This window comes from Lolium perenne, chromosome 4, assembly GCF_019359855.2.
Source record: "Lolium perenne isolate Kyuss_39 chromosome 4, Kyuss_2.0, whole genome shotgun sequence".
Lineage (NCBI taxonomy): Eukaryota > Viridiplantae > Streptophyta > Magnoliopsida > Poales > Poaceae > Lolium > Lolium perenne.
In genome coordinates this window covers 274168372-274193142 of record NC_067247.2, presented here as the reverse complement: position 1 = coordinate 274193142, position 24771 = coordinate 274168372, and positions in this window count along the sequence as shown.

Sequence of the window (24771 nt, the reverse complement as noted above, 5' to 3'; positions counted from 1 at the left end):
AATTTTCTGAGCTACCTACAGGAAGGTGGACCCAGATTCGTGACAGCAAAGAAATCTGGAACTGCGCAGTAATCCAAATCTAGTACTTACTTTTCTATCAACGGCTTAACTTGGCACAACAAAACACAAAACTAAGATAAGGAGAGGTTGCTACAGTAGTAAACAACTTCCAAGACACAAAATAAAAATAAAGTACTGTAGCAAAATAACACATGGGTTATCTCCCAAGAAGTTCTTTTCTTTATAGCCATTAAGATGGGCTCAGCAGTTTTAATGATGCACTCATAAGAAATAGTAGTTGAAGCAAAAGAGAGCATCAAGAGGCAAATTCAAAACACATTTAAGTCTAACATGCTTCCTATGCATAGGAATCTTGTAAGTAAACAAGTTCATGAAGCATAATGCAACAAGCATATAAAGATAAAACAAGTGTAGCTTCAAAAATTTCAGCACATAGAGAGGTGTTTTAGTAACATGAAAATTTCTACAACCATATTTTCCTCTCTCATAATAACTTTCAGTAGCAACATGAGCAAACTCAACAATATAACTATCACATAAAGCATTCTTATCATGAGTCTCATGCATAAAATTATTACTCTCCACATAAGCATAATCATTCTTATTAGTTGTAGCAGGAGCAAATTCAACAAAGTAGCTATCATTATTATTCTCATCAAGTGTTGGAGGCATAGTATAATCACAACAAAATTTACTCTCCATAGTAGGTGGCACCAAAAGACTACTATCATTATAATCATCATAAATAGGAGGTAAAGAATCATCAAAGTAAATTTCCTCCTCAATTCTTGGGGGACTAAAAATATCATGCTCATCAAAGCCAGCTTCCCCAAGCTTAGAATTTTCCATATCATTAGCAACAATGGTGTTCAAAGCGTTCATACTAATATCATTGCTACTAGCATGCAAATAAGATTCCATAGGTTTTTTAATTTTCGCATTAAACCATTCATGTCTTGACTCAGGAAATAGAATAAAAAGCTCACAGATGTTTTCCATTATGCCTTACTGGTGTAAACAAGAAACAAAAAGTTGCAATTGCAGGATCTAAAGGAAATAGCTTTGAGTACTTACAATGCCGGGAAATAGCTTAGTAGCCGAGGTCCGGAGTGTGAGTACCTTTTACCTTTCCTCCCCGGCAACGGCGCCAGAAAAGTGCTTGATGTCTACGTTCCCCCTCCTTTCCTGTAGACAGTGTTGGGCCTCCAAGAGCAGAGGTTTGTAGAACAGCAGCAAGTTTTCCCTTAAGTGGATCACCCAAGGTTTATCGAACTCAGGGAGGAAGAGGTCAAAGATATCCCTCTCATGCAACCCTGCAACCACAAAGCAAGAAGTCTCTTGTGTCCCCAACACACCAAATAGGTGCACTAGTTCGACGAAGAGATAGTGAAATACAGGTGGTATAAATAAGTATGAGCAGTAGCAACGGTGCCAGAAAAGTGCTTGCTGGCGTGTAGTTGATGGTGGTAGTATTGCAAATATAGTAACGCAAAGAAACAAGAAACAAGCAGCGATAGCAGTATTTAGGAACAAGGCCTAGGGATTACACTTTCACTAGTGGACACTCTCAACATTGATCACATAACAGAATAGATAAATGCATACTCTACACTTTTGTTGGATGATGAACACATTGCGTAGGATTACACGAACCCTCAATGCCGGAGTTAACAAGCTCCACAATAATACTCATATTTTAGTAACCTTTAGTGTAAGATAGATCAAAAGACTAAACCAAGTACTAGCATAGCATGCACACTGTCACCTTCATGCATATGTAGGAGGAATAGATCACATCAATATTATCATAGCAATAGTTAACTTCGCAATCTACAAGAGATCATGATCATAGCATAAACCAAGTACTAACACGGTGCACACACTGTCACCTTTACACACGTGCAGGAGGAATAGAACTACTTTAATAACTTTGCTAGAGTAGCACATAGATAGTAGTGATACAAAACTCATATGAATCTCAATCATGTAAAGCAGCTCATGAGATCATTGTATTGAGGTACATAGGAGAGAGATTAACCACATAGCTACCGGTACAGCCCCGAGCCTCGATGGAGAACTACTCCCTCCTCATGGGAGCAGCAGCGGTGATGAAGATGGCGGTGGAGATGGCAGCGGTGTCGATGGAGAAGCCTTCCGGGGGCACTTCCCCGCTCCGGCAGCGTGCCGGAACAGAGACTCCTGTCCCCCAGATCTTGGCTTCGCGATGGCGGCGGCTCTGGAAGGTTTCTGTGGGTTTCGTCGAACGTCTCAGGGTTTTCGATCCAGGGGCTTTATATAGGCGAAGAGGCGGCGCAGGAGGGTCGAAGGGCTGGCCACACCATAGGGGGGCGCGGGCCCCCCTAGGCCGCGCCACCATGTGGTTTGGTGGGCCTGTGCCCCCCCTCTGGTCCCTCTCGTGTGTTCTGGATGCTTCCGGGGATTCTAAGATCTTTGGCGTTGATTTCGTCCGATTCCGAGAATATTTCGTTACTAGGATTTCTGAAACCAAAAATAGCAGAAAACAGGAACTGGCACTTCGGCATCTTGTTAATAGGTTAGTTCCAGAAAATGCACGAATATGACATAAAGTGTGCATAAAACATGTAGATAACATCAATAATGTGGCATGGAACATAAGAAATTATCGATACGTCGGAGACGTATCAATGGTGTGTGCTTACTATAATTTCCTAGGGTCTTCTAAGTTCCAACAGATCGGTCTATTGGATGAACTTGCTAGAGCATGCAATTCGAAATGGTATCAGACCTACAAGGTCCTGAGTTCAAATCCTAGCAAGTAGCAACGCAGTATTCAAAATAAATATTTGCAGCCTTCGTAAAAAATATCTAATGATACATGCCTAAGGCTCGGTCTATTGAATGAGTGGTTTTATCACTTAGCACCACAAGTTGGGGATTTTTTTATCACAAAACACCAACAATTGGGGAAATTATTTCACATAACGCATTATTTGTCATTAGTTGGCTTGACAAGAGCATGACCCTACAGCATGACACCAATTTACAGTACGTGAGCATGTTTGCTACAAACAAATGAATTTTGCTGTGAAATTTTGTAGACACTCTGTGGAAATGAGAATATGAGTCACACTTGTTACATATGCTACACACAAATGAATTACCATATGACAAATATCCATTGAAATTATAACCACACAAGAACATGAGATTTGGGTAATATATTCTGTACCGGCATAAGGTTTTGATAATGTGTACCAATACAACTACCCTGGACATAAGATTTTTTTTGAACTGTCTGGACATAAGATTTAACAACTAGTGTTGACAAACAACTTTGTATTTAGCGTTTAACAGCAAATACCACAAAATAAAGTCTAATTGTCTTTCTCCTGCTGTCATTCTTAAACTGACGGTGGCCTGAAGTCACTAATGGACTATCAAACAGAGATCATGTATTCTGCGAAACAATTACCCCAAATGTTGGTGTTTTGTGATACAAATTTCCAGGGTTGTGGTTCCGTGATAAAAAATCCTGAACTTCTGGTGTTAAGTGATAAAACCTCATTGGATGAACTGGCTAGAGCATGCAATTCCACATGGCGCACACAGAGTTGCGAATAGAAAAAAATACAGGCAGTTTAATACTATAAATAAATTGCTCTGCTAGCTTGACTGCTATCATAACCTTTGTAAAACGTACTACCACCATCCCGAAGTTTTTACCAAAAATCATTAACATGCAAAATACAAATTTAATATCATTAAATAGATACCGAATATAATTTCGTACGGTATCTGTTGAAATATTGGATGGAAATTGTGCCTAATTATCCAACAGTATCTACAAAATATTATATTTCTTGATAGATTGTTCTGAAAGTTTGGTCAAACTTTACTTGGTTTGACTTTTATAAATAAGCGTTCAGGTTTGGGGTGGAGGTAGTATACTTCAAACCCCAAAAAAGTACCGCACAGAAGTGATATTTGGAAAAGAAATGCGTAACGAAAGCGGACATAAGCTCTGCCTCTCCATCAGCAGATATAAGGTTACGATCATCAGAGTTCCGAGATAAAAAATACAGGCAATTTAATACTATCAACAAATTGCTCTGCTAGCTTGACTGTTATCATAACCTTTGTAAAATGCTTACTTCAAACCCCCAAAACATATCACACATAAGTGATTCTCGGAAGAGAAATGCATAACGAAAGCGGACATAACCTCGATCTTCCTCTCGATCAGCAGATGTAAGGTTAAGATCTCATATAGCTACGCGGCAAACAACTATCTACACTGATCTAATATCAGCAAGAATGCATTGCAAGAAAGCAACGGAAACTAGTGTCAGAAATCAAATGCATATAACAAAAGCGGACATGTAAAGTATTCATCAACCTTCGTCTGAGGCCAGGGCGAATTTACTCTTTGGTTGGGGGTGGTCGACTTTGGGGCCGCGTTTTTTGCCCATCTCGGTCTCCGGTGAGGTGGACTATAGAGTCGGGGAAGCAGATCCGGAGCAGATATGGCGCGGTCAATGTCGGCATCGAGGAAGCTAATCCGGCTTGCTAGACAGCAAGGGAGCCGGTAAAACGTGGTCGGTCACTACGGTGGCCGGTGAGGAGGCAGTGATGGTGAGGAGGGGCGGTGGGGCACAGCCGTCTTCGTGGGAGTGTGCCTGGTAGAAGCATGAGAAAGATGTGGTGTTCGAATTGTGCTCTACAGGGAAATATCCTCTGTGGACCGATATTTATAGGCCTACGGGCAAACCGCAGGTTTTGGGGTAGCTTGAAAATGGGGCGCGTCAACAATTTCGACGCGTTTTTTGCAGCAGAGATGAAAGTCACCCATAAGAAACTTTCCCCATGGAATACCTTTTGCTTGTTGGTTGGTCGTGTGGACAACATATATAGTGGGAGATGCCCATAGCTAGCTAGGCCATTCATATCAAACTCGAGTGATTATCACTAAGTTTACAATGAATATATTTCATGACACTTGCTATTGGCCGGATAGTAGAAAATATATTTCATGACTATCCCATATTAGTTAATTTATATTATTTCAATTGCTAAAATATTTTCATATTCTTTTAGAGTTCTAAAAAATAGACTACACAATGACAATGGATATTACCACTACCTTCTAGGTCCCTATCATCAGATTTAGAGTAAAGTAGCTTAGCCACAAATTTAGACCTTTGTGCAACAAATACATGAGTTGGTGATATGTGCAAAAGAACAGGTTAAGTGAGTGTTCTGTGCAACAATGACAACAATAAGTGGAGTTTCGTGCAAAGGATAAAAGGTGGAAGAGGGATGACACGGAAGGAGAAAGAGAAAGGGAGAGCAGTGCCTCACGGGGCCGCTGTTATTTATGGTGAAAAGAAATGCTTCACTTTTTTCGGTGAGTGATGTTGATTGGCACACAGGGTTTCAGTTCTGTAGACCTGCAGTGCAGGCTACGCGTCCGTCTAATATTCTTTTTTTTTCAGCGACAAAAGGGAGAGAGAGAGAGAGTCTTGACGATGCGTCTTTACTTGACAAAGAAGATTGCTGGGAGTTTGCCTACCTACCACACGTGACTTGTGCTCACTGATGTGTGGACCTACAAGCATGGGAACCACACGTAAGTGACCGAACTACTTTATTCTAGGGGTGCCCATTGACAAGGTATTAACTTATCAATGCCTACGTATTGTAGACTAGGGTTTCGTTGGAAGTATAGGGCAAGTAGATCTCGAAGGTTTCAGCCGAAAAGTACTCGATGATTAAGAAACTAGGGTTCTGTTGACAATTGATTCGATCCTATCTTTGTCCCTCGACTCCCCCTTTTATAGGAGGTGGAGCCGAGGGTTTCGTAATATACAAGTTACAGTGTCCGGGAGGGTTTCTAACCCGTCCCGTAAAATTACAAGTCTCTATCTTTCCTAATACAATTCTAACTTTCCTTAATACTAACTGGGCTTCCGAACTTCATATTCTTCGACTTGTGGGCCTTCAGCAAACCCCGGGTACCATCTTCGGCAGGCCCATTGGGGATGCCTATCTCAGTACCCCCCGAGATTTTGCTTGAATCGAAGAATCAGGGAAAATCTCCAACTTTACAATCATCCAATAACTTTGTCGATTTTATTGCATATCTTTAGACACACAATTATATATTGTACAGGGATAATGGTAGTTGGGTGATACGTCTCAAACGTATCTATAATTTCTTATGTTTCATGCTACTTTATTGATGATACCTACATGTTTTATACACATTATATGTCATTATTATGCGTTTTCTGGAACTAACCTATTGACGAGATGCCGAAGGGCCAGTTCCTGTTTTCTGCTGTTTTTGGTTTCAGAAATCCTAGTAACGAAATATTCTCGGAATCGGACGAAATCAACGCCCAGGGTCCTATTTTTCCACGAAGCTTCCAGAAGTCCGAAGGGGAAACGAAGTGGGGCCACGAGGTGGGGACACAGTAGGGCGGCGCGGCCCAAGCCCTGGCCGCGCCGGCCTAGTGTGTGGCCCCACCAGGACTCCACCGACCTTGCCCTTCCGCCTACTTAAAGTCTCCGTTGCGAAAACCCTACCACGTTTGACGAAACCAGAGAAAACCTTCCAGAGCCGCCGCCATCGCGAAGCCAAGATCTGGGGGACAGGAGTCTCTGTTCCGGCACGCCGCCGGGACGGGGAAGTGCCCCCGGAAGGCTTCTCCATCGACACCACCGCCATCTTCATCAACGCTGCTGTCTCCCATGAGGAGGGAGTAGTTCTCCATCGAGGCTCGGGGCTGTACCGGTAGCTATGTGGTTCATCTCTCTCCTATGTGCTTCAATACAATAATCTCATGAGCTGCCTTACATGATTGAGATTCATATGATGATGCTTGTAATCTAGATGTCATTATGCTAGTCAAGTGGATTTTACTTATGTGATCTCCGGAGACTCCTTGTCCCACGTGTGTAAAGGTGACAGTGTGCATGCTATGTTAGTACTTGGTTTGGTTATGTTGATCTGTCATGCACTCTAAGGTTATTTAAATATGAACATTGAATATTGTGGAGCTTGTTAACTCCGGCATTGATGGTTCGTGTAATCCTACACAGTTAGTGGTGTTCATCATCCAACAAGAGGGTGTAGAGTCTAGCATCTATCTATTCATTCTGTTATGTGATCAATGTTGAGAGTGTCCACTAGTGAAAGTATGATTCCTAAGCCTTGTTCCTAAATACTGCTATCGCTGCTTGTTTACTGTTTTACTGCATCTTTACTTCCTGCAATATTACTACCATCAACTGCACGCCTTGACAAGCACTTTTAAGGCTGTTACTACTGCTCATATTCATTCATACCACTTGTATTTCACTATCTCTTCGCCGAACTAGTGCACCTATTAGGTGTGTTGGGGACACAAGAGACTTCTTGCTTTGTGGTTGCAGGGTTGCATGAGAGGGATATCTTTGACCTCTTCCTCCCTGAGTTCGATAAACCTTGGGTGATCCACTTAAGGGAAACTTGCTGCTGTTCTACAAACCTCTGCTCTTGGAGGCCCAACATTGTCTACAAGAATAGAAGCACACGTAGACATCAAGCTATTTTCTGGCGCCGTTGCCGGGGAGGAAAGGTAAAAGGCTCTCATACTTCGGTCCCAGGTAAAGTAATTTTCTGGCGCCGTTGTGTGTGTGTGCTCGAAGCTATTTCCTTTAGATCCTGCAATTGCATCTTTTTGTTTCTTGTTTACACTAGTTAGGCATAATGGACAACAATGAGCTTCTTATTCTATTTCCTGATTTAAGACATGGATGGTTTGATGCGAAAATTAAAAAACATATGGAACACATTAGTATGAACGCTTTGAACACCATTGTTGCTAATGATATGGAAAATTCTAAGCTTGGGGAAGCTGGCTTTGATGAGCATGATATTTTTAGTCCCCCAAGCATTGAGGAGAAAATTTACTTTGATGATACTTTGCCTCCTATTTATGATTATAATGATAGTGGTCTTTTGGTGCCGCCTACTATGGAGAGTAAATTTTATTATGATTATACTATGCCTCCTACACTTGATGAGAATAATAATGATAGCTACTTTGTTGAATTTTCTCCCACTACAACTAATAAAATTGATTATGCTTATGTGGAGAGTAATAATTTTATGCATGTAGCTCATGATAAGAATGTTTTATGTGATACTTATATTGTTGAGTTTGTTCATGATGCCTCTGAAAATTATTATGAGAGAGGAAAATATGGTTGTAGAAATTTTCATGTTACTAAAACACCTCTCTATATGCTGAAATTTTTGAAGTTACACTGGTTTTATCTTCCTATGCTTGTTACTTTGCTCTTCATGAACTTGTTTATTTACAAGATTCCTATGCATAGGAAGCATGTTAGACTTAAATTTGTTTTGAATTTGCCTCTTGATGCTCTCTTTTGCTTCAACTACTATTTCTTCCGAGTGCATCATTAAAACTGCTGAGCCCATCTTAATGGCTATAAAGAAAGCACTTCTTGGGAGATAACCCATGTGTTTATTTTACTACAGCAATTTTTGTTTTGTTGAGTCTTGGAAGTTGTTTACTACTGTAGCAACCTCTCCTTATCATGTTTTTGTGCCAAGTAAAGTCTCTATGGTAAAGTTGATGCTAGATTTGGATTGCTGCGCAGAAACAACATTGCTGTCTGTCACAAATTCGCGCAGAAGTCTCTGTAAAAAAATCAAAAAAATCTGCAAATTTACGTGTGTGATCCTCAGATATGTACGTAACTTTCATTAGTTTTGAGTTTTTCCGTTTGAGCAAGTTAAGTGCCCCTTCCAGGTTTGTCTTTACGGACTGTTCTGTTTTTGACAGATTCTGCCTTTTATTTCACATTGCCGCTTTTGTTAAGTGGAATGAGTTTCTTTGTTCCATTAACTTTCAGAAGTTTTGTGCAATGTCCAGAAGTGTTAAGAATAATTGTGTCACCTCTGAACATGTGAATTTTTGATTGTGCACTAACCCTCTAATGAGTTTGCTTTAAGTTTGGTGTGGAGGAAGTTTTCAAGGGTCAAGAGAGGAGGATGATATACTATGATCAAGAAGAGTGAAGATCCTAAGCTTAGGGATGCCCCCCTGGTTCATCCCTGCATATTTCAAGAAGACTCAAGCATCTAAGCTTGGGGATGCCCAAGGCATCCCCTTCTTCATCGACAACTTATCAGGTTTCTTCTCTTGAAACTATATTTTTATTCGGTCACATCTTATGTACTTTACTTGGAGCGTCTGTGTGCTTTTATTTTCGTTTTGTTATTTTCATTCTCTGAATAAATTCATGCTTGTGTGGGAGAGAGACACGCTCCGCTTGTTCATATGAACACTGGTGTTCTTAGTTCTATCTTTAATGTTCATGGCGGAGTTGAAAACCGCTTCGTTAATTGCTATTTGGTTGGAAACAGAAAATGCTGCATGTGGTAATTGGTATAATGTCTTGAATAATTTGATACTTGGCAATTATTGTGCTCATGTTTAAGCTCTTGCATCATATACTTTGCACCCATTAATGAAGAAATACATAGAGCTTGCTAAAATTTGGTTTGCATAATTGGTCTCTCTAAGGTCTAGATAATTTCTAGTAAAGAGTTTGAAAAACAAGGAAGACGGTGTAGAGTCTTATAATGTTTACAATATGTCTTTTATGTGAGTTTTGCTGCACCGGTTCATCCTTGTGTTTGTTTCAAATAACTTTGCTAGCCTAAACCTTGTATCGAGAGGGAATACTTCTCATGCATCCAAAATCCTTGAGCCAACCACTAAGCCATTTGTGTCCACCATACCTACCTACTACATGGTATTTCTCCGCCATTCCAAAGTAAATTGCTTGAGTGCTACCTTTAAATTTCCATCATTCGCCTTTGCAATATATAGCTCATGGGACAAAATAGCCTTAAAAACTATTGTGGTATTGAATATGTACTTATGCACTTTATCTCTTATTAAGTTGCTTGTTGTGCGATAACCATGTTCCTGGGGACGCCATCAACTACTCTTTGTTGAATATCATGTGAGTTGCTATGCATGTTCGTCTTGTCTGAAGTAAGGGCGGTTTTCACAATCAAATGGTTTGAGTATGCATACTGTTAGAGAAGAACATTGGGCCGCTAACTAAAGCCATGAATCATGGTGGAAGTTTCAGTTTTGGACATATATCCTCAATCTCATATGAGAACATTAATTGTTGCTACATGCTTATGCATTAAAGAGGAGTCCATTATCTGTTGTCTATGTTGTCCCGGTATGGGTGTCTAAGTTGAAGAATGATCAAAAGCGAGAAATCCAATGCGAACTTTCTCCTTAGACCCTTGTACAGGCGGCATAGAGGTACCCCTTTGTGACACTTGGTTGAAACATATGTTATGCAATGATAATCAGTGTTAACCCAAGCTAATTAGGACAAGGTGCGAGCACTATTAGTATACTATGCATGAGGCTTGCAACTTGTAAGATATAATTTACATGATACATATGCTTTATTACTACCGTTGACAAAATTGCCTCATGTTTTCAAAATAAAAGCTCTAGCACAAATATAGCAATCGATGATTTCCTCTTTGAAGGACCTTTCTTTTACTTTTATGTTGAGTCAGTTCACCTATTTCTCTCCACCTCAAGAAGCAAACACTTGTGTGAACTGTGTATTGATTCCTACATACTTGCATATTGCACTTGTTATATTACTTTACATTGACAATATCCATGAGATATACATGTTACAAGTTGAAAGCCTCATGCATAGTATACTACTTTGAATTATTGCTTTATGAGTTAACTTTTATGCAAGACTTATTGATGCTTGTCTTGAAGTACTATTCATGAAAAGTCTTTGCTTTATGATTCATTTGTTTACTCATGTCATTACCATTGTTTTGTCGCTGCATTCATCTCATATGCTTACAATAGTATGATCAAGGTTATGATAGCATGTCACTTAAGAAATTATCATTGTTATCGTTTACCTACTCGAGGGCGAGTAGGAACTAAGCTTGGGGATGCTTGATACGTCTCAAACGTATCTATAATTTCTTATGTTCCATGCTACTTTATTGATGATACCTACATGTTTTATACATATTATATGTCATTATTATGCGTTTTCTGGAACTAACCTATTGACGAGATGCCAAAGGGCCAGTTCCTGTTTTCTGCTGTTTTTGGTTTCAGAAATCCTAGTAATGAAATATTCTCGGAATCAGACGAAATCAATGCCCAGGTTCCTATTTTTCCACGAAGCTTCCAGAAATCCGAAGGGGAAACGAAGTGGGGCCACGAGGTGGGGACACAGTAGGGCGGCGCGGCCCAAGCCCTGGCCACGCCGGCCTAGTGTGTGGCCCCACCAGGACTCCACCGACCTTGCCCTTCCGCCTACTTAAAGTCTCCGTTGCGAAAACCCTACCACGTTCGACGAAACCAGAGAAAACCTTCCAGAGCCACCGCCATCGCGAAGCCAAGATCTGGGGGACAGGCGTCTCTGTTCCGGCACGCCGCCGGGACGGGGAAGTGCCCCCGGAAGGCTTCTCCATCGGCACCACCGCCATCTTCATCAATGCCGCTATCTCCCATGAGGAGGGAGTAGTTCTCCATCGAGGCTCGGGCTGTACCCGTAGCTATGTGGTTCATCTCTCTCCTATGTGCTTCAATACAATAATCTCATGAGCTGCCTTACATGATTGAGATTCATATGATGATGCTTGTAATATAGATGTCATTATGCTAGTCAAGTGGATTTTACTTATGTGATCTCCGGAGACTCCTTGTCCCACGTGTGTAAAGGTGACAGTGTGTGCACCGTGTGGGTCTCTTAGGCTATATTTCACAGAATACTTATTCACTGTTATGAATGACATAGTGAAGTGCTTATTTATATCCCTTTATGATTGCAATGTGTTTTGTATCACAATTTATCTGTGTGCTACTCTAGTGATGTTATTAAAGTAGTTTATTCCTCCTGCACGGCGTAATGGTGACAGTGTGTGCATCGTGTAGTACTTGGCGTAGGCTATGATTGTGATCTCTTGTAGATTATGAAGTTAACTATTGCTATGATGGTATTGATGTGATCTATGCCTCCTTTCATAGTGTGAAGGTGACAGTGTGCATGCTATGTTAGTACTTGGTTTGGTTATGTTGATCTGTCATGCACTCTAAGGTTATTTAAATATGAACATTGAATATTGTGGAGCTTGTTAACTCCGGCATTGAGGGTTCGTGTAATCCTACACAGTTAGTGGTGTTCATCATCCAACAAGAGGGTGTAGAGTCTAGCATCTATCTATTTATTCTGTTATGTGATCAATGTTGAGAGTGTCCACTAGTGAAAGTATGATTCCTAGGCCTTGTTCCTAAATACTGCTATCGCTGCTTGTTTACTGTTTTACTGCATCTTTACTTCCTGCAGTATTACTACCATCAACTGCACGCCAGCAAGCACTTTTCTGGCGCCGTTACTACTGCTCATATTCATTCATACCACTTGTATTTCACTATCTCTTCGCCGAACTAGTGCACCTATTAGGTGTGTTGGGGACACAAGAGACTTCTTGCTTTGTGGTTGCAGGGTTGCATGAGAGGGATATCTTTGACCTCTTCCTCCCTGAGTTCGATAAACCTTGGGTGATCCACTTAAGGGAAACTTGCTGCTGTTCTACAACCTCTGCTCTTGGAGGCCCAACACTGTCTACAAGAATAGAAGCACACGTAGACATCATTGGGGCTAGTTCATCTGACGGATCAGGTACAAGTTAACTGCTCTAGTGGCAATCCGCGAAAACCTACTTCAAGATCACGTCCCTGGTGATACGTCTCCGACGTATCGATATTTTCTTATGTTCCATGCCACATTATTGATGATATCTACATGTTTTATGCACACTTTATGTCATATTCGTGCATTTTCTGGAACTAACCTATTAACGAGATGCCGAAGAGCCGATTCTTTGTTTCTGCTGTTTTTGGTTTCAGAAATCCTAGTAAAGAAATATTCTTGGAATTGGACGAAATCAATGCCCAGGGTCCTATTTTGCCACGAAGCTTCCAGAGGACCGAAGGAGAGTCGAAGTGGGGCCACGAGGTGGCCAGACACCAGGGCGGTGCGGCCCAGGCCCTGGCCGCGCCGACCTATGGTGTGGCCCCTCGTGCCGCCTCTTTACCTGCCCTTCTGCCTACAAATAGCCTTCGTCGCGAAACCCCCAGTACCGAGAGCCACGATACGGAAAACCTTACTGAGACGCCGCCGCCGCCAATCCCATCTCGGGGGATTCTGGAGATCTCCTCCTAAGCACCTGCCGGAGAGGGGATTCATCTCCCGGAGGACTCTTCACCGCCATGGTCGCCTCCGGAGTGATGAGTGAGTAGTTCACCCCTGGACTATGGGTCCATAGCAGTAGCTAGATGGTTGTCTTCTCCTCATTGTGCTTCATTGTTGGATCTTGTGAGCTGCCTAACATGATCAAGATCATCTATCTGTAATTCTATATGTTGTGTTTGTCGGGATCCGATGGATAGAGAATACTATGTTATGTTAATTATCAAGTTATTACCTATGTGTTATTTATGATCTTGCACGCTCTCCGTTATTAGTAGAGGCTCTGGCAAAGTTTTTGCTCTTAACTCCAAGAGGGAGTATTTATGCTCGATAGTGGGTTCATGCCTCCATTAAATCTGGGACAGTGACAGAAAGTTCTAAGGTTGTGGATGTGCTGTTGCCACTAGGGATAAAACATTGATGCTATGTCTAAGGATGTAGTTATTGATTACATTACGCACCATACTTAATGCAATTGTCTGTTGTTTTGCAACTTAATACTGGAAGGGGTTCGGATGATAACTTTGAAGGTGGACTTTTTAGGCATAGATGCATGCTGGATAGCGGTCTATGTACTTTGTCGTAATGCCCAATTAAATCTCACTATATTTATCATGTCATGTATGTGCATTGTTATGCCCTCTCTATTTGTCAATTGCCCGACTGTAATTTGTTCACCCAACATGCTTTTATCTTATGGGAGAGACACCTCTAGTGAACTGTGGACCCCGGTCCTATTCTTTACATCGCATACAATCTACTGCAATACTTGTTTCTTGTTTTTACGCAAACAATCATCTTCCACACAATACGGTTAATCCTTTGTTACAACAAGCCGGTGAGATTGACAACCTCACTGTTTTGTTGGGGCAAAGTACTTTGGTTGTGTTGTGCAGGTTCCACGTTGGCGCTAGAATCCCTGGTGTTGCGCCGCATTACATTCCGCCACCATCAACCTTCAACGTGCTTCTTGACTCCTACTGGTTCGATTAAACCTTGGTTTCTTACTGAGGGAAAACTTACTGCTGTGCGCATCGCACCTTCCTCTTGGGGTTCCCAATGAACGTGTCAATTATACGCGCATCAAGACTGTTTTCTGGCGCCGTTGCCGGGGAGATCAAGACACGCTGCAAGGGGAGTCTCCACAATCCAATCTCTTTACTTTGTTTTTGTATTGCTCTATTTTATTTACTACTTTGTTTGCTGCACTTATATCAAAAACATAAAAAAATTAGTTACTTGCATTTACTTTATCTAGTTTGCTTTATTTACTACTGCTAAAATGGCCACCCCTGAAAATACTAAGTTGTGTGAATTCACAACCAAAAATAATAATGATTTCCTATGCACACCTATTGCTCCACCTGCTACTACAGCAGAATTCTTTGAAATTAAACCTGCTTTACTGAATCTTGTTATGCGAGAGCAATTTTCTGGTGTTAGTTCTGATGATGCTGCTGCCCATCTCAATAACTTTGTTGAATTGTGTGAAATGCAAAAGTATAAGGATGTAGATGGTGACATTATAAAATTAAAATTGTTTCCTTTCTCATTAAGAGGAAGAGCTAAAGATTGGTTGCTATCTCTGCCTAAGAATAGTATTGATTCCTGGACTAAATGCAAGGATGCTTTTATTGGTAGATATTATCCCCCTGCTAAAATTATATCTTTGAGAAGTAGCATAATGAATTTTAAACAATTGGATAATGAACATGTTGCTCAAGCTTGGGAAAGAATGAAATCTTTGGTTAAAAATTGCCCAACCCATGGACTGACTACTTGGATGATCATCCAAACCTTTTATGCAGGACTAAATTTTTCTTCTCGGAATTTATTGGATTCAGCTGCTGGAGGTACCTTTATGTCCATCACTTTGGGGGCGGCTACAAAGCCTCTTGATAATATGATGATTAATTACTCTGAATGGCACACAGAAAGAGCTCCACAAGGTAAGAAGGTAAATTCTGTTGAAGAATCCTCTTCCTTGAATGATAAGATTGATGCTATTATGTCTATGCTTGTGAATGATAGGACTAATGTTGATCCTAATAATGTTCCGTTAGCTTCATTGGTTGCTCAAGATTCTAGGCCATATCCTGCTAATGGTAACTCTTATGGTAGATATGTTTCACCTAATGAGGAAAAGATGTTAGAAATTGAAAGATCCACCAAGAGCTTTATGCAATCACAATATGAGCAAAATAAATTGTTTACTAAAACTATGAATGAACAATCTACCTTGTTGAAGAATATAGGGAATCAACTTGAAAATCTGAATATGAAGATTTCTGGGTTGCAAACTAAACTTGCAAATGCTGAAAACCGAATCTCATACATGTCTGCGTCACAATCTTCTTTAATTAATAAAATGGCTGCTAAACCTGAGGATATTGAAAATAAAATTGTTACTACAGCAAATGCCATCCAAGTTAGAATTAATGAGAATATAAGATTAATGGCTGAATTGCGTGCTAGGTGGGATAGAGAAGAAAATGAAAAACTAGCTAAAGAGAAAAATGTAGCTAAAGTTTGGACTATTACCACCACTAGCAATGCTAATGATTCACATGTTGCTGCACCTCTTACTATCAATGATAAAATAATTGGTGTTGGCAATGTTACTACTCCTAGTGCAAAGCGTGCAAAATTGCCTGAAATTGCTAAAAGCTATTTGCTGTGATAAAGCTCTGCTGAATTTTTTTCCAACATTTGGGATGATGATCCCATTGCTGTAGCTCATAATGATTTAGATTTTGATGATTGCCACATCTCTGAAGTTATAAAGTTCTTACAAAAACTTGCTAAGAGTCCCAATGCTAGCGCTGTAAACTTGGCTTTCACAAAACATATTACAAATGCTCTCATAAAAGCTAGAGAAGAGAAACTAAAACTTGAAACTTCTATTCCTAGAAAGCTAGAGGATGGTTGGGAGCCCATCATTAAAATGAGGGTCAATGATTTTGATTGTAATGCTTTATGTGATCTTGGTGCAAGTATTTCTGTTATGCCTAAGAAAGTCTATGATATGCTTGACTTGCCACCATTGAAAAATTGTTATTTGGATGTTAATCTTGCTGATAATGCTAAAAAGAAACCTTTGGGGAGAGTTGATAATGTTCATATTATGGTTAACAATAACCTTGTCCCCGTTGATTTTGTTGTCTTGGATATTGAATGCAATGCATCTTGCCCCATTATATTGGGAAGACCTTTTCTTCGAACCGTTGGTGCTACTATTGATATGAAGGAAGGTAATATTAAATATCAATTTCCTCTCAAGAAAGGTATGGAACACTTCCCTAGAAAAAGAATGAAGTTACCTTTTGATTCTATTATTAGAACAAATTATGATGTTGATGCTTCGTCTCTTGATGTTACTTGATATACACTTTCTGCGCCTAGCTGAAAGGCGTTAAAGAAAAGCGCTTATGGGAGACAACCCATGTTTTTACTACAGTATTTTTGTTTTATATTTGAGTCTTGGAAGTTGTTTACTACTGTAGTAACCTATCCTTATCTTAGTTTTGTGTTTTGTTGTGCCAAGTAAAGTCTTTGATAGTAAGGTTCATACTAGATTTGGATTGCTGCGCAGTAACATATTTCTTTGCTGTCACGAATTTCGACCTGCCTCTCTGTAGGTAGCTCAGAAAAATATGACAATTTACGTGCGTGATCCTCAGATATGTACGCAACTTTCATTCAATTTGGGCATTTTCATTTGAGCAAGTCTGTTGCCTCAATAAAATCCATCTTTACGGACTGTTCTGTTTTGACAGATTCTGCCTTTTATTTCGCATTGCCTCTTTTGCTATGTTGGATGAATTTCTTTGATCCATTAATGTCCAGTAGCTTTATGCAATGTCCAGAAGTATTAAGAATGATTGTGTCACCTCTGAACATGTTAATTTTTATTGTCCACTAACCCTCTAATGAGTTGTTTCGAGTTTGGTGTCGAGGAGGTTTTCAAGGATCAAGAGAGGAGTATGATGCAATATGATCAAGGAGAGTGAAAGCTCTAAGCTTGGGGATGCCCCGGTGGTTCACCCCTGCATATTCTAAGAAGACTCAAGCGTCTAAGCTTGGGGATGCCCAAGGCATCCCCTTCTTCATCGACAACATTATCAGGTTCCTCCCCTGAAACTATATTTTTATTCCGTCACATCTTATGTACTTTGCTTGGAGCGTCGGTTTGTTTTTGTTTTTGTTTTTGTTTGAATAAATGGATCCTAACATTCATTGTGTGGGAGAGAGACACGCTCCTCTGTTGCATATGGACAAATATGTCCTTAGGCCTTACTCATAGTATTCATGGCGAAGGTTGAATCTTCTTCGTTAAATTGTTATATGGTTGGAATCGGGAAATGCTACATGTAGTAATTCTAAAATGTCTTGAATAATTTGATACTTGGAAATTGTTGTGCTCATGTTTAAGCTCTTGCATCATATACTTTGCATCCATTAATGAAGAAACACTTAGAGCTTGCTAATTTGGTTTCCATATTTGGTCTCTCTAAAGTCTAGATAATATCTAGTATTGAGTTTTGAACAACAAGGAAGACGGTGTAGAGTCTTATAATGTTTACAATATGTATTTTATGTGAGTTTTGCTGCACCGGTTCATCCTTGTGTTTGCTTCAAATAACCTTGCTAGCCTAAACCTTGTATCGAGAGGGAATACTTCTCATGCATCCAAAATCCTTGAGCCAACCACTATGCCATTTGTGTCCACCATATCTACCTACTACATGGTATTTCTCCGCCATTCCAAGTAAATTGCTTGAGTGATACCTTTAAAATTTCCATCATTCACCTTTGCAATATATAGCTCATGGGACAAATAGCTTAAAAACTATTGTGGTATTGAATATGTACTTATGCACTTTATCTCTTATTAAGTTGCTTGTTGTGCGATAACCATGATTCCTGGGGACGCCATCAACTACTCTTGGTTGAATATCATGTGAGTTGCTATGCATGTCCGTCTTGTCTGAAGTAAGAGAGATCTACCACCTTAATGGTTGGAGCATGCATATTGTTAGAGAAGAACATTGGGCCGCTAACTAAAGCCATGAATCATGGTGGAAGTTTCAGTTTTGGACATATATCCTCAATCTCATATGAGAACACTAATTGTTGCCACATGCTTATGCATTAAAGAGGAGTCCATTATCTGTTGTCCATGTTGTCCCGGTATGGATGTCTAAGTTGAGAATAATCAAAAGCGAGAAATCCAAAATGCGAGCTTTCTCCTTAGACCTTTGTACAGGCGGCATGGAGGTACCCCATTGTGACACTTGGTTAAAACATGTGTATTGCGATGATCCGGTAGTCCAAGCTAATTAGGACAAGGTGCGGGCACTATTAGTATACTATGCATGAGGCTTGCAACTTGTAAGATATAATTTACATAACTCATATGCTTTATTACTACCGTTGACAAAATTGTTTCATGTTTTCAAAATAAAAGCTCTAGCACAAATATAGCAATCGATGCTTTCCTCTTTGAAGGACCTTTCTTTTACTTTTTATGTTGAGTCAGTTCACCTATCTCTCTCCACCTCAAGAAGCAAACACTTGTGTGAACTGTGCATTGATTCCTACATACTTGCATATTGCACTTGTTATATTACTCTATGTTGACAATTATCCATGAGATATACATGTTATAAGTTGAAAGCAACCGCTGAAACTTAATCTTCCTTTGTGTTGCTTCAATACCTTTACTTTGATTTATTGCTTTATGAGTTAACTCTTATGCAAGAATTATTGATGCTTGTCTTGAAGTACTATTCATGAAAAGTCTTTGCTTTATGATTCAGTTGTTTACTCATGTCATTACCATTGTTTTGATCGCTGCATTCATTACATATGTTTACAATAGTATGATCAAGGTTATGATGGCATGTCACTCCAGAAATTATCTTTGTTATCGTTTACCTCGGAACGAGCGAAACTAAGCTTGGGGATGCGATACGTCTCCGACGTATCGATAATTTCTTATGTTCCATGCCACATTATTGATGATATCTACATGTTTTATGCACACTTTATGTCATATTCGTGCATTTTGGAACTAACCTATTAACGAGATGCCGAAGAGCCGATTCTTTGTTTCTGCTGTTTTTGGTTTCAGAAATCCTAGTAAAGAAATATTCTCAGAATTGGACGAAATCAATGCCCAGGGTCCTATTTTGCCACGAAGCTTCCAGAGGACCGAAGGAGAGTCGAAGTGGGGCCACGAGGTGGCCAGACACCAGGGCGGCGCGGCCCAGGCCCTGGCCGCGCCGACCTATGGTGTGGGCCCCTCGTGCCGCCTCTTTACCTGCCCTTCCGCCTACAAATAGCCTTCATCGCGAAACCCCCAGTACCGAGAGCCACGATACGGAAAACCTTACTGAGACGCCGCCGCCGCCAATCCCATCTCGGGGGATTACGGAGATCTCCTCCGGCACCACTGCCGGAGAGGGGATTCATCTCCCGGAGGACTCTTCACCGCCATGGTCGCCTCCGGAGTGATGAGTGAGTAGTTCACCCCTGGACTATGGGTCCATAGCAGTAGCTAGATGGTTGTCTTCTCCTCATTGTGCTTCATTGTTGGATCTTGTGAGCTGCCTAACATGATCAAGATCATCTATCTGTAATTCTATATGTTGTGTTTGTCGGGATCCGATGGATAGAGAATACTATGTTATGTTAATTATCAAGTTATTACCTATGTGTTGTTTATGATCTTGCATGCTCTCCGTTATTAGTAGAGGCTCTGGCCAAGTTTTTGCTCTTAACTCCAAGAGGGAGTATTTATGCTCGATAGTGGGTTCATGCCTCCATTAAATCTGGGACAGTGACAGAAAGTTCTAAGGTTGTGGATGTGCTATTGCCACTAGGGATAAAACATTGATGCTATGTCTAAGGATGTAGTTATTGATTACATTACGCACCATACTTAATGCAATTGTCTGTTGTTTTGCAACTTAATACTGGAAGGGGTTCGGATGATAACCTGAAGGTGGACTTTTTAGGCATAGATGCATGCTGGATAGCGGTCTATGTACTTTGTCGTAATGCCCAATTAAATCTCACTATATTTATCATGTCATGTATGTGCATTGTTATGCCCTCTCTATTTGTCAATTGCCCGACTGTAATTTGTTCACCCAACATGCTTTTATCTTATGGGAGAGACACCTCTAGTGAACTGTGGACCCCGGTCCTATTCTTTACATCGCATACAATCTACTGCAATACTTGTTTTACTGTTTTCTGTAAACAATCATCTTCCACACAATACGGTTAATCCTTTGTTACAACAAGCCGGTGAGATTGACAACCTCACTGTTTCGTTGGGGCAAAGTACTTTGGTTGTGTTGTGCAGGTTCCACGTTGGCGCCGGAATCCCTGGTGTTGCGCCGCATTACATTCCGCCACCATCAACCTTCAACGTGCTTCTTGACTCCTACTGGTTCGATTAAACCTTGGTTTCTTACTGAGGGAAAACTTACTGCCGTGCGCATCGCACCTTCCTCTTGGGGTTCCCAACGAACGTGTCAATTATACACACATCACCTGGACATGATCTCGGGATATTGGTGTTAACTTCGACATGTGCCGCTTAAGGTCTTACCATTCTGTCGAGTCCCAGTAATATTTTATCGGGTACCTAACACGTCCATTAGGATTTTTCTTCGTATCTGTTGATACGGAAAAAAGTAGCAAACCGACGTCAGAGACGATGCCACGCCGCTCAGAACGGATCTGGGGTCTTACCTTCACAAAGTTTTGCGGCATTCAGAGATTATTAGTGACTTTGGCGCTCTGAGAATATATTGTCGAGTGCTTTTTCAGCTGTTGGAATAGCACATTTTATTGAGTCAACGGATGACTTATTTTGCCTTCCCGATGGGAGTATATGTAGAGTTATTTGTATAACTCGGAATATGCTCACTTCTTGTTTTTCTTCTCTCTCTCTTTCTTTTTTATAATTTCATCGGGCACGCGAACAGTGTTCCCGATGGGAGTGGCCCCCGAGGCTACATCCAAGGACTTGTACTTGGTTGTAGGCTCAACAAATTAGTACCTTCTGTCACTATATTGTTATTCTTTCTCGAGCTTTGCATATCTATCGGGTGCGCGACCAGCGCTCCCGATGGGAGTAGCCCCCGAGGCTATGAACAAATACTTGTATTTGATCATAGGCTCTCGCCATTTCTATTTTATCATACCCGAAATTTCCTTCTTCCAAAGTAGCCCCCGAGCATTTGATCAAAAACTTGTATTTGATCAAAAGCTCTCGAGATTACTCTTTGTCGCCAATGTTCACATTATCAAAACCGAACTTTTTCATTGATAAAATGACGTCAGTGCTGACGATAGCCACGACCAATGTATCAGGAAGACGCGAGCAACGCTCTCTCTGTCTTGCGGGCCCAAAACCCTCATCAGTTTGACACGTCGTGCAAGTGGGGGGCACACGTCCTCCGCTTTTCCTGACGCACGCACTGTAGCGCCTGTTCCTTTCCTTCACAGCGAAAATACGTTTTTACCCCTCCTCCACGTGTACTGCATCCATATCACAATTTTTCCATCCAACGGTGCGTCGTTTCACCGATTCTCTATTTAAGGTCATCTTCTTCCTCCGTTCGCCCTTTCGCTCACGCCGCACCTCTGCTCTCCTCTGCAAAAATCCCCATTGCGCCCAACACTTCTTGAGCTCAACCACCCTCACGCTTTTCGCCTACGCCATTGTTAATGCCACCTCGGAGACTCACCAAGCACAGCACTCCCGAGTCCAAGATGGCAACCGCGGATCTGGGGAGCACTTAGTGGGAGAGATCCAAAATCTCCCCCCAAGACATCAACTTGCTGAAGAAACTTGGGATCAGCAAGAAGCAAGACTTGCTGCGCTTCCCCAGCGAAGAAAGCTATCCATCCCCTCCAATGGAGTATCGGGTCAGTTTCGTTGACCACCTCATCCGCGGCCTTTCTTCCCCCCATTCACGATTTTCTGCATGGGTTGCTTTTTGTGTACGGATTGCAACTGCACCATCTTACTCCCAACTCCATCCTCCACGTCTCGATCTTTATCACTCTTTGCGAATCTTTCCTTGGAGTCCAGCCTAACTGGTCTTTATGGAAGCGCATTTTTCTCTGTCGCCGTAATGGCTCTCCCAACGTTGCCTATAACATAGGCGGCGTTGTTATCTGCGTCCGCCCTGATGTCGAATACTTTGACGTCAAATTCCCTGATTCAGTTCAAGGGTGGCGCAAAAAATGGTTGTATATCCACGAAGAAAACCATGACTCAGTGGAGCACAACATTCCCCCTTTTGATGAAACGCAAAAATCTGTCGCCACCGGTCCTGGGATGCAGAGGCTAGCGACGAAGAAAAAATGGTGACAGAGGCGCTGATGACACGCATCCACGAGCTTCAAAATACCCGTGGACAAGAATTGTCGGGTATTCAAATCACGGCGTATTTCCTTAGGATTAGGGTGCAGCCTCTACAAGCTCGCAAAAACCCCCTTTAGATGTATGCTGGCGACGAAGATGTGGATCGCCTGTCGATAGATTTATCGGTCAAGGACCTAGAAAAACTTGTCCGAAAGATCTCGTCGCTTAGCAAGAAAGACACCGTCCCATCATCTTGCCGTATAACACCATATAGCGCCACCAACGCGCTCCCTCAGGTAATTTTTGTTTGACTATCTTTTGTCGACTACTGTTTTTGCTAACATCCCTTGCCTAACTTCTTGTCGACATTCTTTGTCTTTGTAGAATCATCCAGTTCTAGCTTCTCTTCCTCCCCTTCCTGAAGGTGGAGAAGTCGAAGAACGGGCTATTGTCACCGACGACAACCAGGGTACTTCTCGCCCTGAGAGTGAAATCGCGGGTTCTAAAAAATCCGCGGCATCCTCTGAAAAAGAAGTTGACTCCGAGGCTACCGCATCGGCACACTCTCTTCCCACAGCTGCTTCTCCAAGGAATAAGAGAAAGAGGGGCGAAGTTTCCGATTCTGGTGCCTCCAAAGCCGGTGCATCTCATGTCGAAGAAGTTATTCCTGATGCTGGAAGGAAAACTTTCAATCCTTATGAAGATGCTCTTGTCAGCTCGTAAGTTCTTGCTGCTCTTTGTTGTTTGTTCTCGATATTTTGTCTATATTGTTTCTTATCTTGTCACCTTATTTATTGCAGTGGCGATGAGGATGAAAACCCACCTATTGATGCGACTGCTCGAACGAGTACGTCCCGTACTTTAGTTGTCTCTGAAGCTCAACCTGATGGGGACGGAACTTCGCCTCCTCAACAAGACACAGAGCATCCAACTTCAGTTGCGAGCCCCCGAGCCTCTTCACCAAAGAGAGCTAGGGTGGAGCCAGCCAAGGAGCCTGCCATATTAATTGGTAGTTCCACGACTCCTTTAATGGATGATGTAAGTTGTCTCTCCTTCTCTCTTTTTCTATCCCGAATATTTCAGTACTTTGGACTCGCCTTTGGTCTTAGCTTGGTGGTGTCGAGCTTTCGCTTCCTATACTGATTTCTTTTTTCTGTGGTCTTTTCTTCAGCCTTTGATGAAGGAATTTGTTCGCCTCGGTACCCAATTTATCGGGTACCGTGATTATGCCGCCAAGCTTGAAGGTACTATTTTTACCTGCCTCTTCTGCTGAATATACTCCTTCATTATTTTGCCATGACATTTTACTGTCGTTTATTATGCCAGAGACTCTTGCGGAATCCAAAAAACACGCTAACGCTCTTGCTATCGAGTTAAAGCAAGCGAAAGAGCTCGCAAGAAAGCTGAAACAGATGCTGCCGCCGTCGAAGATCTTCGAAAAAGACTTCATGACGCGGAAACTTCTCTAAGCGAGAACATAGCTCATCAGTCTGCTCGTGAGAAAGAAATCCTTACTCGCTTGGAGTCGCAGAGTCGACATTTTGTTAGTAAGTACTCAGATCCTTGCTATTTCCTCGTGTCGTCTTTTTTTGTCCTTGCTCGCTTTTTTCTTGACAAGCTCCTTTTTACTTATTTAGGGAAAACAGAGCAAGAATATGATCTGGAAAATCCTGAAGGTGATCGTCTCCTTGACGCGCTTTCCCTTCTTGAGATCCACGGAGATGAGGCACGCGAAGGCCTTGCTGAAGCCAGGACAAGTCTGTCGCGGCTTTTTCCCTACTTCTTCCCGAAGAAGGAAGAACCCCCGACTTTTACTGCTCTCGCTAAGTGCTTCAATTCTCAAGAAGATCTTGGGCTCAAACTTTGCCAAGAAGGTTTGAAAGTCGGTGTTGAAGGCACTATCGCCTTGGTTGCTGACAGCCAACAAGATGTCGACTGGTCGAGAGTTGGCGACATGAAGGAGATGGAAACGAAGAGGTGGCAGTCGCTGATTAAGGCTGCCAAGCCAAACTCAAAGAAAATCCTCGTCTATCTCGGATTCA